General features: G+C 47.1%; 1 protein-coding gene across 3 annotated transcripts in view; it reads right to left on the bottom strand.

The window, feature by feature from the left end:
- Window positions 1–16104, bottom strand: part of qsox1 (quiescin Q6 sulfhydryl oxidase 1) — a 275366-nt gene that overhangs the window by 134106 nt on the left and 125156 nt on the right. The gene's annotated exons all lie outside the window — the stretch shown is intronic.

The following is a 16104-nucleotide window of genomic DNA, read 5'->3' as shown; positions in this document are numbered from 1 at the left end:
CCGCAGCCGCTGTTCAGCCGCAGGCCACAAAGCACCCGAGCCCAGCGCCGGTGATGGCTCCACAGAGCTCCGTGCCGCCCCATGCACTGACATGGCCCCGCCCTCCCGAGCTGGCTTCAAGAGCGCCGATTGCGGCTGAGAGATGGCCGGCGGGCCCGGTTGCTGGGGTAACCCTTCCCGCTCTCCAAGCCCCGCCCGAGCCCCGCCCCCCCGCCCGAGCCGAGCGGGGAACAGAGAGAGACGCCGCGTCTCAGCTGCTCCTGCTGCGCACGCACCCTTTACTAAGATGGCGGCGGTAGCGGCGCTCGGCTGAGGCCCGCCCCTCCAGCCTTCACAAAGATGGCGGTGATCGGGGGCCGCTTGTTGACTGGGGCTGGGAGGTGCCTAGCTCGGGCGTGGGTGCGGAGGAGAGGCCGAGGCTTCGAGGCCTACCTGGAAAAACGGGGAAAGGTAGGAAAATTAATGAGATTAGATAAAAGATTTAGAAAGTAATGAACTTTTTTAAAAAACAATATGTGTTTTAAAAGCAACGTTTTTTTTAAAGACGCAGAAAGTGGGAAAAAGGAAAAGTTTGGAATCAAGATGGCGGCGACTCACCTCGGTTCAGAACGATAAGACCCGCCCACACACGCACCGATTGGTTGACCGTCAGGTCACCAAAGCGTAGGATTGGTCAATGGTCCCGTCACTCGACCGTAGGAGGGCCCGGCCGCACGTGCCAGGAACCCGGCGTATGATTGGTCGACCTCGAGGTCACTCTATCGCTAATGAGCGGATAATGAGATGCTAATGAGCGGAAGGTTGAACGTTTTTCGGATACCGCGGGCGTGATTTTTGTCCGGCCGAAACATAAATATGCTTACCATCGTTTCAGAATGGTAAGCTTTCTTTCGACGTAACGCACGCTTAGGTACGCTCTATAACTTTCGAGCGTATAGCCGGACAGATGCACACGTGAGGACAGACAGACAGACAGATCGATCCATTTATTTATATATACATAGATAAGATACATTGTATCCTCCAAGAGAAAGGTGGTTTTTAACCCATTCTAGCTCTACAGGCCTCGATCAACTTCATTCTGAAGAATAAATACAGGATATCAATGCCACAGGAGAGAACCCAAAGGCTAACTTGATGGCTACAACCTCCGGGCCAAGAGCTTCCAGATATCAGAGCCCGTGGAAAGGCTCTTTTTTTATTATTCATTCACAGAATGTGGGCGTCACTGACAAGGCCAGCAATTATTGGCCATCCCTAATTGCCCTTGAGAAAGTGGCGGTGAGCCGCCTTAAACAACTGAGTGGCTTGCTAGGCCATTTCCGAGGGCAGTTAAGTGTCAACCACATTGCTGTGGGTCTGGAGTCACATGTAGGCCAGACTGGGTAAGGATGGCAGATTTCCTGAAGGAGTTAGTGAACCAGATGGGTTTTTATGACAATTCCATAGTTTCATGGTCGCAATTACTGACACCAGCTTTTTATTCCAGATTATTTAATTAACTGAATTAAAATTCCCCAGGCCTCTGGATTACTAGTCCAGTAGCATAACCACTATGCTACCATATTCTTTAAATGTGAAATAAGTCATTGACTAATAGAGTTCTCCTCACATCTGCATGGTTGTTTTTAATCAGAGATTAGCAGACACTGCGTGACAATCTGTATCTAGCTTACTGGCTCATAAGAGCTCTTGCGCTCTCTCTCTCTAGGCAACAGCAGCAGGTCCTGAATTTATCAAGGAAATTATGCTAAATCATTAGCGAAACAAAGTCCCAGCTCCAGCTGGTGCAAGATCTGCCTTTCATAGGTGGTTGGTTGAAGACAACTCTGGCAGACCTTCGCTACCACAAGACTAGTCTTGGCTCAAATTGCAGCTCAAATGCTTCAACTCCCAATCAGGGGCAGACCTGCCACTCAGTACTACATCTTGATCCGAGGTAGTTGATGGAGGCTCAGTGCCAGATGTAAAAAAATCGCCAGGATGGAATGTTTGATGGGTGCAGTTCATGCACAAATGCTTAATGTGCTCATACTGCATTCCTGTGGGCTCTGTTTACACACAGACATTAACCTGATTACACTAACCATGGATGATCAGAAGCTCTACCCAACATAACCTAATTTATTCTGATGAGCATTTTCTACAGCTCAGGTGGAATAGTATAAAAAATCCACACCCCACCGTTACATTCAAAATTGGATGTTTCCCTACATTGCAACAGTGACTATCGTTCAAAAAGTACTTAATTGGCTGTAAAGCACTTTGGGACATCCTGAGGTTGTGAAAGGTGCTATATACTTGCAAACCTTTTCCTTTTACGTCATGCTGAAATGTCAGTGAGAACACTGCTAAAACCCTGCTTGCATTATACTGTGGCGGAGCCACTAAGGGACTCCGATCAATTGTATATAATTCCCTTTAATAATATGTTAGCTACAGCCTGAGTCTGTATCTTTGTTTTCACTGTTTACATGTACAGAGCGCGATCACTTTAATAGTGTGGGTAAACGCGATGACGTCACGCCGTTCATCACGTGATCCCCCACCGGCGGGAAAAACGTGATGACATCATGATGTCAGCCACGGGACCGCCCAAGCAGTCCTCGTGGAGCCTCCGAACTGACTCGACCTATATTCGATGTTCTCCTGTAGTTATCCGTTAAACTCTGTTTGTTTTCATTAAACCTCGTTTATTTGATCGCCTAAGTGGACCTCAGTCTTTTGGATAGGAACTAGTCATTCCTACATTGGTGACCCCGACTTTTGCGAACGGTTTTCGCAGAAGTTACTGAACATGGAATCGAACGCTGTTGCTTTGAAGCTACCACAGTTCTGGAAGCAACAGCCAGCCACGTGGTTCATCCAGGCTGAAGCCCAGTTCGCAATCAGGAACATCGTTGCAGATCGGACCTGTTACTATCACGTGGTCTCCACCCTCGACAGCGCCACAGCCTCGTGGATCGTCAGCCTGCTTGGTAATCCACCAGAAGATTGCAAGTATGAAACGATAAAGGCGCGGTTGTTACAGGACTTCGGGCTCACGAAGTCGGAGCGCGCCCGCCGGCTGCTCAATATGCCCGGCCTCAGGGACGCCAAGCTGTCCGAGCTCATGAGCCAAATGCTCACGCTCCTGGGCTCCGAACCGGAATGCTTCCTCTTCAGGGAGCTATTCTTCAGCCAGCAACCGGAGCAAGTTCAGGCTGCCCTAGCCAGGTCGGAAGTCACAGACTGCGCAGAGCTGGCTGCCGATGCGGACAAGATCTTCGTGGTGACACAGCAGTACTGCGCTGCCACGAGGCGCCCATCCCCCACAGACGCTGCTCCAGCCCCTCAACCTGCGGGGTTGTGCTTCTACCATGCCCGTTTTGGCGCGAAAGCAACATGCTGCCGCCCTCCCTGCAGCTTTTCACTAAAAAAAAAAACAGCAGCCACCCTGTTGAAAGAGGACCGGTTATAACGAGTGCCCCGCGGCTGCGATGGCAATCGGTAATTCGGGAAAACTCCTCTTCATCAACAACTCCCTATCTGGTCGACGTTTCCTCTGCGACACCGGGGCGCAGTGTAGCATCCTACCCGCGTCAAATCTTGATCTACAAGTCGGGGAGCACGGCCCCTCCCTCCAGGCGGCTAATGGCGGGGCCATTTGGACCTTCGGAAGCGGCGGGTCCAGGTGTGCTTCGGTGGCCAGCGGTTTTACTGGGATTTCATCACGGCCAAAGTCCCTCAAGCCATCCTCGGGATGGATTTTTTGTACGCCAACGGCCTCCTGGTGGATGTACGGCACCGCCGGTTGATCAATGCGGCCACTTTTCACTCCATCCCATGCCACCACGGTAACACCGTGGCGCGCACTGTCTCCTGCGCGTTCCCACCTCTGGATGACTTCACTCGCCTCCTCGGAGATTTCCCAGACCTGACCAGACCCACTTTCTCTTCCAAGGCCACGAAACATGGTGTCGAACATCACATCACCACTACTGGCTCCCCGGTCTACGCACGGGCCCGGCGCCTCAAACCTGGCAAGCTCGCAACTGCGAAAGTGGAGTTCGACACGATGGAGCGGCTAGGGATTATTCGCCGGTCGAATAGTCCCTGGTCTTCGCCTCTCCACATTGTTCCGAAACCTGGCGGCGGATGGCGGCCTTGCGACGACTACCGACGCCTGAACGACGCCACTACTCCTGATCGGTACCCGATCCCTCATATTCAGGATTTCTCTGCCCATTTGGCGGGAAATACCATTTTTTCAAAAGTCGACCTTGTCCGTGGCTACCACCAGGTCCCCGTGCACCCGCAAGATGTCCCGAAAACTGCAGTCATCACCCCATTCGGCCTGTTTGAATTTCTGCGGATGCCATTTGGATTGAAGAACACTGCGCAGGCTTTCCAGCGCTTGATGGACTCCGAGCTTCGGGACCTCAAGTTTCTATTCGTCTACCTCAACGACATCCTCATCGCCAGCCCTAATAAAGAGGAGCACATCTGCCATTTGCGCACCCTCTGTGGACGCCTCAGTCAACACGGCTTGATCATCAACCCGGCCAAGTGCCAGTTCGGCCTGCAGCAGATTGATTTCTTAGGCCATCGCATCACATCGGACGGCGCAATTCCCCTGCAAACGAAGGTGGAGGCAGTTACTTCGTTCCCGCGCCCACAGACTGTCAAGGCCCTGCAGGAGTTCCTCAGGATGGTAAATTTTTATCACCGGTTCGTCCCTAATGCAGCTCTGCTCATGCAGCCCCTGTACGAGGCCCTCAAGGGCAAGTCCGGCAAGGATCCGATTAGCTGGACGGTCGACATGGACCGGGCGTTCGTCGACACAAAAGGCGCTTTAGCCAACGCAACCATGCTGGCACACCCGCTGCCAGGTGCCACCATCGACCTTACCACCGACGCATCAGACTACGTCATCGGCGCAGTGCAGGAACAGTGGGTGCATGGGACGTGGCAACCGCTGGCGTTTTTCAGCCATCAACTACGGCAAAACGAACGGAATTACAGCACGTTCGACCGGGAGTTGCTGGCCCTTTTTCTGGCCATCCTCCATTTCCGGTTCTTGCCAGAGGGACATCCGTTCACGGCTTTTGTGGACCATAAGACACTAATGTTCGCTATGGCCAAGACCGCCGAACCGTGGTCAGCTCGGCAACAACGTCAGTCGACGTTTATCTCAGAATTCACCACTTACATTCAGCATGTGTCCGGTAAAGACAACCTGGTGGTGGATTGCCTCTCCCACGCGACCGTTCATGCAGTCCAGCTCGGCATCGACTATGCCCTCATTACTGCGGATCAAGCCTCGGATCCGGAAGTCCAATCTTACAGAACCAACCCCTCTAGCCTCCAAGCGGCCGAAGTCAAATTCCATGCCGCGGGCACTACGCTACTCTGCAACGTCTCCATATCCTCGCCCTATCGTCCCAGTCGCCGAAAAGTTTTTGATGCCATACACGGGTTGTCGCACCCAGGCATGAAGGCCTCGCAACGGCTGATGTTGTCCAAATTCGTGTGGCAGGGTATGCACATGGACGTTCGCGACTGGACCAACACCTGCGTGGTCTGCCAAAAGGCCAAGGTGCAGCGTCACCTCAAGGCTCCATTGGCCACTTTTGCTGTTCTGGAACGTAGGTTTGATCATGTGCATGTGGACCTGGTGGGGCCACTTCCGCCTTTGCACAGGTTTACTCATCTTCTTACAATGGTGGACCGCACCACTCGATGGCCGGAGGCGGTTCCTTTGTCATCCACCACTTCCGCAGACGTCGCCAAGGCATTCATCTCCTGTTGGGTCGCCCGTTTCGGGGTACCGGCGGACATCTCGTCTGATCGTGGGTCGCAGTTTTCTTCGGAGCTCTGGAACGCTGTGGCTCAGGGGCTCGGCGACAAGCTACATCACACCACTGCCTACCATGCACAGGCAAATGGCCTGTGCGAACAATTCCACAGGTCGCTCAAGGCTGCACTGCAAGCCAGCCTTCAAGGCGCGGGCTGGGTGGACAAGCTTCCATGGGTCCTTTTGTGTCTTCGTACGGCGCCTAAAGAAGATCTTCAATCGTCCACGGCGGAGCTCGTATATGGCCAGCCATAATGCGTACCAGGGGATTTCCTTCCGACTCCAACAGAGCCATGGTCCGCATCCCAGCAGCTCATCAGACATCAGGAGGCGGCCAGAAGTTTTGCTCCAGTGACTACGTCACATCACGGCTTGCCGAGCTCCCACATCCCAGCTGAGCTGAAGAACGGCGACTATGTGTTTATCCACCACAACGCTCATTGGGACCCACTCAAACCCCCTTACACTGGTCCATTCCGCGTGATAGAGCCGGGAGACAAATCTTTTTCGGTCGATGTCGGAGGTAAACCGGACCACATTTTGGTTGACTGGTTAAAGCCGGCTCACTTGGACCTTGACCGCCCAGTCGAGATCGCACAACCGCTGAAACGTGGCCGACTGCCCACAGTCGCCATGCCAGATCAAACACAACCGCCCGCCAGCTCGCCCGCCGTCCATCAGCTTCCACTTCAAGGCTACAGAAGTCGATCTGATAGGCTTGTCAGGCCTCCTCACTGTTTTACTTTTGCTATTAAAGACAATTCTGGGGGCGCGCATGTGGCAGAGCCACTAAGGGACTCCGGTCAATTGTATATAATTCCCTTTAATAATATGTTAGCTACAGCCTGAGTCTGTATCTTGTTTTCACTGTTTACATGTACAGAGCGCGATCACTTTAATAGCGCGGGTAAACGCGATGACGTCACGTCGTTCATCACGTGATCCCCCACCGGCGGGAAAAACATGATGACATCATGACGTCAGCCACGGGACCGCCCAAGCAGTCCTCGTGGAGCCTCCGAACTGACTAGACCTATATTCGATGTTCTCCTGTAGTTATCCGTTAAACTCTGTTTGTTTTCATTAAACCTCGTTTATTTGATCGCCTGAGTGGTCCTCAGTCTTTTGGATAGGAACTAGACATTCCTACAATACCAACATAAGCTGCTAGGCCGAGCTTCTAATATTGGAATTATACAGGATGTTTTGGAGCAAGGTATTCGGTTACCTTGTTGAATCCTCTAATTATTGTTTACCATCAGAAGTGTCTGCCTTACAGCATCGTGGAATTCTCTCTCTTGCATACAAGAAAGATTGCTTGTAAATGGGACCCTGCTATGTGCTGCCATCATTCAACAACGAGGACATAATTCTAACAAAAAGGATTGAATGTCGCATTTAGAAATGCATTAATTCCTAAAGTAGACAGATTTTATTTGAAAAGGCACGTTAATCTCCCCTCCATTTCACTGATTTCCTGATTATATCCAAACCCAATGGGAAGATTGACTCTTGATATCATTACATGTAATTGGTGTCATTCCCTTCCCACCCATTAGCAAGTCAACCCTCCATCACTGCTAAAGAATGGGAAGGGACTAACACCAGTTACTTGCGCCGATAACGAGAGCTAAAGTTCCCCCTTTGATTTTTTTTGTATCAGTGGGTAATACTTAGCATTTCAAAAATTCTGAGGTCAGGGTGGTGAGGATTCAGAGCAAAGCTCCCTCAACTATGCTCCAACAATGTATCCTCAGCCCCTACCTCTTATGTTCATTAATAGACATTCTTATTATGAACACAGCTAGCTTTTGCTAGACACTTTTATTGAGCACATGTGGACTAGGTACAGTATCTGTAGATGCATCCATCTTCACTGCTACCTTGTGGGTAGCCTAGTGCCTCATGGGTAATGTAGTCTTAATATACATACAGCTGGGTAGTGTAGTCTTATACATACAGCTATATACAGCACTACACAGCTCTACGGCTCCACCTAGTGTCCACTATAGAATGACATGTTATTGATCATTACATCCCCCTTTCTTTGAGGTTGAACAAAATCAATATCAATCAACTTTCAAGAAAACAATAAAGATAATATCAGTAACACTTTTGTTAGTGCTCTATAAACAAAAACATTTTCAAAACAGTCAACATATTTTCAAAGCTTTACATTGCACTCAAAGATTAAGTCTATCAGGCTCTTTTACTTCACGTGTGGATCTTCTCAACACGGGTAAGTCTGATGTGTCTTCATGAGATTGTTCTGGTGGTGAATGATAAGATGCAGTTGCGGCATTGTCATCAATCTGGTCTTGAATAGTCTCTTGTGTTTTTAGGAGGGAACGGCGGTTCCTCCTGAGAATCTGTCCTTCCTCAGTTCTAACAGTGTATGACCTTGGTCCTACTTCCTCAAGAACTGTAGCTTTCCTGTTCCATGCATCTGGATCCTCAATCCTGACATCATCATCCCTTGTCAATGGTTTTAGAGTTTTGGATGGCTTGTCATAGTATGATTTCTGTTTCAGCTTTAACAGTTGAAGTCTCTGTCTCAGTTCCTCACGTTGCTGTTCTTTTGCACAGCAGGGTAGCGTGGTGTGCAACTTGCGACCCATTAGTAGTTCAGCAGGTGAAGAACCAAAGTCTAAAGGTGAGGCTCGGTAGCTCAGCAGGGCGAGATAAGGATCAGACTTGCTTTCTGTCGCTTTCTTCAGTAGCTGCTTGAGAACTTGAACACCTTTCTCTGCCTTACCATTTGACTGCGCATACAAAGGACTGGATGTGATGTGCTGAAAGTCATAATGTGCTGCAAACTGTTGCCACTCCTTACAGTTGAAGCACGGACCATTGTCGCTAACGGCAATCCTGGGAATTCCATGTCTGGCGAAGATGGATTTCACATGCATTATGACACTGCTTGCTGTGGTGCTTGAGAGCAGCGCCATCTCAGGATAGTTAGAATAGTAGTCAATCACTATTAGATAGTCTTTACCATTTAAATGAAAAAGGTCCATACCAACCTTTTGCCATGGTGCTGTTGGTATGTCAGCTACTATCATTGGTTCCTTTGCTTGTTTGATTTGGTGTTTCTGACATGTCTCACATTTGCCTATCATGTTCTCAATGTCCTTATTTATGCCAGGCCAATAAACAGTGTCTCTTGCCCTCCTTTTGCATTTTTCAATTCCGAGGTGTCCCTCATGAATCCTTTTGCGCATGTCTTGACGTAGAGCCTGTGGAATGACTATTCTGTTCTGTTTTAGTAATAGTCCACTTGTGACACTCAATTCTGACCTTATGTGAAAATATTTTGGACAGGAACCTTTTGGCCTACCATGATGAATGTTCTCTATTACTGTTTGTAATACTGTATCTTTTACTGTTTCTTCTGCTATCTGCTTTGATTTTGTGTCTGACACGGGCAGCGCAGCAGTGACCATACTCACATGAACATCCACGTCGTCTTCAGTAGAGCTCACATGACTCATTGTGGGTGCTCAGGATAGTGCATCTGCTAACACTATGTATTTGCCTGGTGTGTAGATCAGTTCAAAGTCATATCTTTGCAGCTTCATCATGAGTCGTTGAATCCTTGGAGACATCTCATTCAGGTTTATTTTTATGATGGCAACCAGAGGGCTGTGGTCTGTCTCAACTGTGAAGGTGGGAAGTCCATATATGTAGCCATGAAACTTTTCTAGTCCAACTACCAAGCCTAGATATTCCTTTTCAATCTGGGCGTATCGACACTCAGCATCAGTCATAGACCTGTAGGCATAGGCAACAGGCTTCCAACCTTCACCCTCTGCTTGTAGCAAGACCGCACCTAGGCCATCTTTTGATGCATCCGTTGACATTTTGATTCTTTTTGTTGGGTCAAAGAAGGTGAGTACAGGTGTGGTTGTCAGCACTGTTTTGAGGTTTATCCACTCTTGTTCATGTCTTGCTGTCCATGCGAACTCATTTGTTTTATGTAGGTCTCGCACACAGGCTGTCTTGGCTGACAAGTTAGGAATGAACTTTCCAATGAAGTTTATCATCCCCATGATGCGTAGCACTCCTTCTTTGTCAGTGGGTTGGGGCATTTTGAGTATGGCGTTTACTTTTTCCATATCTGGCTCTATTCCTTTACCAGATAGATTATCTCCTAGGAAAGTGACTTCCTGGACGCCAAACTGACACTTGGCTTTGTTGAGCTTCAGTCCATTCCGGCGTATGCTCTGTATCACTTTAGTCAGTCTCTCATTGTGTTCTTTCAGTGTGGAGCCCCAGATGATGATGTCATCAACATAGACCCGAACTCCTTCCAGACCTTCAATTATGTGTTCCATTGCTCTATGAAAGATTTCAGATGCAGATATTATCCCGAAAGGCATTCTGAGGAAACAATACCTGCCAAATGGTGTGTTGAAGGTACAGTATTTGGTGCTCTCTTCATCCAGTTTTAGTTGCCAAAATCCTTGTGAGGCATCGAGCTTTGTAAAGTATCTGGCACCTGACATTTCACTGGTGATTTCTTCTCGCTTGGGAATCTGGTAGTGTTCACGTTTTATGTTTGCATTTAAGTCCTTTGGATCCATGCATATACTTAGATCATTGTTCTTTTTCTTTACACATACCATGGAGTTAACCCAGTCTGTTGGCTCTTCGACTTTCCTGATGACTCCTAGTGTGGTCATTCTGTCCAGTTCATTCTTGAGCTGGTCACGCAGGGGTGCTGGAACTCTTCGTGGAGCATGTACCACTGGCTGAACATCCTCCTTTAGCTGGATCTTGTAAGTGAATGGTAGAACTCCAAATCCTTTGAACACATCCTGGAAATTATTCACTACAGAATCCACCAAGTCATCTGTTCTGCTTATGGCAGTTTATACGGTAGACTCTCTTGACCAGTTCTAAGTCCTCACAAGCTTTGTCACCCAGTAGTGAATCAAGTCTTTCAGCCACAACAGAAATCATGAGATGATGCACTTTGTCTTTGACTGTCACTTTAAGTCTGCAAACACCTAAGCTATCTATTTTCTGTCCATTATAGTCCTTCAGTAGTACTGACTTTTTCTGTATTTTGGGATTTTCTTTCATATTGTTAATGTCACTCATACTGATTAAGTTTGCTTTTGCCCCAGTGTCTAGTTTCAAGGTAACTAATGCTCCATTTACCTGCAGTGGGATCATCCATTTGTCCTCTTTTACTGCATTAACTTTATGTTCAGCATTGTCCATTTCTGAGGGCTGCACATTTTCTGTATCCTTTTTGATATTGTCACATGACACCATTCCTACAAAAAATGTCTCACTTAAATCAGTGTCCTCAATTACATTAACTCGTTGCCCTTTCTTAGTTTTTACTTTTGAAAAGCATTGTTTGGCAAAGTGATTCTTTCCATTACACTTTGTGCACATTTTTCCAAACGCTGGGCATTGTCTGTAATCACAGCGTTTACAATTAAAAATTTCATCCTCCGATTGCTTTTCATTTCTGTTCTGCCCACGTTTCTTCCCCTTGTAGGACACAGCACCGACAGCAGCATTATCACTCATTACAATCGCATCATTATTGATTTCACTGAAAGTCTTCGCGTGCTTTCGAGCTAGCTCGCTGGCTTGGCATATTTTCACTGCATTTTCCAAATTTAGTTCGGTTTCTCTCAACAGACGTTCCCTGACTTTTTTATCATGAATACCAAACACAATCTGGTCACGAATCATGGATGATTTCAGCTCAGAGAAATTATATGTCTGTGCTTTCAGTTTCAGATCAGTTATAAAGCTATCAAAAGTCTCATTTTGCTGCTGTGTCCTTGAACAGAACATGTATCATTCATAGGTCTCATTCTTTTTGGGAGAGCAATGTGCATCAAATTTTGTTAGCACATCTTCTAATTTTTCTCTGTTCTCCTCTGGATTAAATACAAATGTATTAAATATCTCTATCGCCTGTGGGCCTGCAACCGTAAGCAGCAACGCTATCTTCCTTGCGTCTGGCTTCGTACCGAATCCGATGGCTGCAATGTAGAGTTCGAATTGTTGTTTAAGTGTCTGCCAATTGTAGTCGATATTTCCTGTGAGTTTCAAACGCTCTGGTGGCTTCAAATTCTCCATGTCGCTTTTCACAATTTTCAGCAGATCTTCACCATCCTGGAACCATCTTATGTTCATTAATAAATAGACATTCTTATTATGAACACAGCTAGCTTTTGCTAGACACTTTTATTGAGCACATGTGGACTAGGTACAGTATCTGTAGAGGCATTCTTCTTGACTGCTGCCTTGTGGGTAGCCTAGTGCCTCATGGGTAATGTAGTCTTAATATACATACAGCTGGGTAGTGTAGTCTTATATGCATACAGCTATATACAGCTCTACACAGCTCCACGGCGCCACCTAGTGTCCACTATAGAATGACATGTTATTGATCATTACACTGCCCTCAGAAGGACAGCCCTAAATGCTCCTCAGCAGCCATCCTGAGAGTGTGATTGCCAATTTAGTCCCAAATTAGGGGTAGCTTTATGCTATGGAACTAGGTTGAGAGCACCCAAATTCATTCATATAGGACCGATACTCCCAGCTGGCCAAGGCGATGTTCATCCAATCAGTCTCTGCTGGATTTACATAGAAACATAGAAGATAGGAGCAGGAGTAGGCCATTCGGCCCTCCGAGCCTGCTCCGCCGTTCAATGCGATCATGGCTGATCATCCAAATGCTTTCTCCCCATACCCCTTGAATCCTTTAGCCTTAAGAAATATATCCAACTCCTTCTTGAATAAATTTAAGGAATTGGCCTCTACTGCCTTCTGTGGTAGAGAATTCCACAGGTTCACCACTCTCTGGGTGAAGAAATACCTCCTCATTTCTGTCCTAAATGGCCGACCCCTTATCCTTAGACTATGACCCCTGGTTCTGGACTCCCGGACCGTCGGGAACATCCTTCCTGCATCTAGTCTGTCCAGTCCTGTCAGAATTTTATAAGTTTCAATGAGATCCCCTCTCATTCTTCTAAACTCCAGCAAGTACAAGCCCAATCGACCCAATCTCTCCTCAAACGTCATTCCTGCCATCCCAGGTATCAGCCTGGTGAATCCTTGCTGAACTCCTTCCATAGCAAGAACATCCTTCCTCAGATAAGGCGACCAAAACTGCACACAATACTCAAGATGTGGTCTCACCAAGGCCCTGTACAACTGCAGCAAGACATCCTTGTTCCTGTACTCAAACCCTCTCGCTACGAAGACAAACATACCATTTGCCTTCTTAACCGCCTGCTGCACCTGCATGCTTACCTTCAGCGACTGGTGCACAAGGACACCCAGGTCTCGTTGCACTTCCCCTTCTCCCAATCTATTGCCATTCAGATAATAATCTGCCTTCCTGTTTTTGCCACCAAAGTGGATAACTTCACATTTATCCACGTTATATTGCATCTGCCATGCTTCTGCTCAATCACCCAACCTGTCCAAATCATCCTGGAGTTTCTCGGCATCCTCCTCACAGCACACACGCCCACCCAGCTTTGTGTTGTCTGCAAATTTGGAGATATTACATCTAGTTCCCTTGTCTAGATCATTAATATATATTGTGAATAGCTGGGGTCCAAGGACCAATCCCTGCAGTACCCCACTAGTCACTGCCTGCCACTCGGAAAAAGACCCGTTTATTCCAACTCTTTACTTTCTGTCTGCCAACCAGTTCTCTATCCAAGTCAATACCTTGCCCCCAATCCCATGTGCCTTAACTTTACACGCTAATCTCTTATGCGGGACCTTATCGAAAGCCTTCTGAAGTCCAAATACACCACATCCACTGGCTCTCCCATATCTATTTTACCAGTTACATCCTCAAAAAATTCCAGTGGATTAGTCAAGCACTATTTACCTTTTGCAAATCCATGTTGACTTTGTCCGATCCTGTCACTGTTTTCCAAGTGCTCTGCTATTACATCTTTTATAATGGACTCTAGCATTTTCCCCATTTTCTCTCTACCACCTTTTTTGAATAGTGGGGTAACATTAGCTACCCTCCAATCCATGGGTACTGTTCCAGATTCCATCGAATGTTGGAAGATGATCAGCAATGCATCTACTATTTCTAGGGCCACTTCCTTAAGTACCCTAGGATGTAGATTATCAGGCCCTGGGGATTTATCGGCCTTCAATCCCATCAATTTCCCCAACACCATTTCCCTACAAATACTGATTTCTTTCAGTTCCTCCCTTTCATCAGACCCTATGTTCCCTGACATCTCTGGGAGGTTATTTGTGTCCTCCTTTGTGAAGACAGAACCAAAATATCTATTTAATTGGTCTGCCATTTCTTTGTTCCCCATTATAAATTCTCCTGATTCTGACTGCAAGGGACCTATACTTGACTTCACCAATCTTTTTCTCTTCACATATCTATAAAAGCTTTTACAGTCAGTTTTTATGTTCCCTGCAAGCTTACTCTCATATTCTATTTTCCCTTTCTTAATTAACTCCTTTGTCCTCCTTTGTTGAATCCTAAACTGCTCCCAATCCTCAGGTTTACTGCTTTTTCTGGCCAATTTATATGTATTCTCCTTGTTTGTTTTATTTTTATGCCAAACTGAGATGAACAAATTCTGTAGTTCATCCATGCGGTCTTTGAATGTTTGCCATTGCCTATCCACCATCAACCCTTTGAGTGACATTCCCCAATCAATCCTACCCAACTCGCGCCTCAGACCATCGTAGTTTCCTTTATTTAGATTCAGGACCCTAGTCTCTGAGTCAACTACTTCATTCTTTGAGCAAGAATCACCAATAAATCCAATAAGGAAATCAGGAGAAGCATCTTTACCAGAGTTTGGTTAGAATGTGGAACTTGCTACCACGAGGAGAAGTTGAGGCAAAGTTTAAGGAGAAGCTAGATAAATGCACGAGGCAGAAAGGATTAGATGAATATGGTGAAAGGGTTCGGTGAAGTAAGGTGGTAGGAAGCTCGTGTGGAGCATAAACCGGCATGCATCAGTTGGGTTGAATGGTCTGTTTTGGTGCTATACATCACCCAGTCCTCCATTTGCCAGTTGTTTAATTCGGTGCCAACTGGGCACAGCTGTGCAGTGGACCGTTTACTGAATTTTACGAGGTCTCGGAGGATCCACAACTGAGAAGGATGCTGCCCCCCCCAGCAATTATATGGAGCTCCTTGCTGACTGGCGTCACCAGTATGGATCTCCCCAGATGGAGAATAAAAAATGAACATTCCTGAAGGCTCTCACCCCTGGTTGGATACAGTCCTGTGAGGGCTGAGCTGGGCCAGACTCTGTTTAGTGACCACTGTTCATAAGTGAGCTCAGTCAATGTATATTGGCAGATCATTCCAACATGGGGCTTCACAGTCAAGTCTAGTCTATGTCCTGGACCACATGCTTATATGTCTCACTACGAGTCTCTGGATGGTTTACTTTCCGATCCTCAAATCCTGAACCTTGCTGCCTCAAAAATAAAATTCACGTGGCAACTACCTTCACAGGAGCAGAAAATTCAACTTTTTTTTTGTTCTCATCAGTGTCCCAAGGGGCTGAGGCCAGTTGTAGCATTCCTACAATGACCTGTCTTTCATCAGTTAGTTCAGTGCAAGCCGGACATTTCCTGGTCTGTGTGGCTGAGCACCAAATCTGTGCCGTCACCTCAATCAGCCTCGATCCCAGCCCATTGAACTTGTTCTGCCATTTTGTGAGCCATGGTAATCGGTGTAATCCCAATTTGTTGCCCCTTCTCTAGATCTCTTACCCCGTGTAAGTATCTATCTCTGTTGTAAACGGCCCAATCGATTCTTTTTCTATGGCCTTCCGAGTCAGCACACTACAGATTCTCAGAAGCCTGTGCGTGAAGAATTACTTTTAGCTGGATTATTTATAATTTTAAGATCATGTCCTCTTGTTCTAGAAAGAAGTGTCGTTCTCCGTCTACCCTGTCAGTTGTCTTTGTGATTTTAAATGCGAGCGAAGATCACTCAGTCTCTCATCAGAACCAAGTCTTGTCATCACAAGTATTATTCTGGTGAACAGCCTCTGGATTTTCTCCAAGGCCATTATGGCCTTACTGAATACTGAAATTGGGTATGTACACACACATGCACATACACACACATGCACGTACAAGTCAGGATGGAGTGTGACTTGGGAGGGGAACTTCGAGTTGATGTTGTTCCCACGACATTGCTGCCTTGTCTTTATCGCCAGGAATGAAGATGCTGTCAAAGTAACCTTGGTGAGTTGCTGCAACGTATGCTGTAGATTGTA

This window comes from Somniosus microcephalus, chromosome 3, assembly GCF_052327205.1.
Source record: "Somniosus microcephalus isolate GS21.2 chromosome 3, FLI_Smic_1.0, whole genome shotgun sequence".
NCBI classification, from domain to species: Eukaryota; Metazoa; Chordata; class Chondrichthyes; order Squaliformes; family Somniosidae; genus Somniosus; species Somniosus microcephalus.
This window is presented reverse-complemented; position numbering and strand designations above follow the sequence as displayed.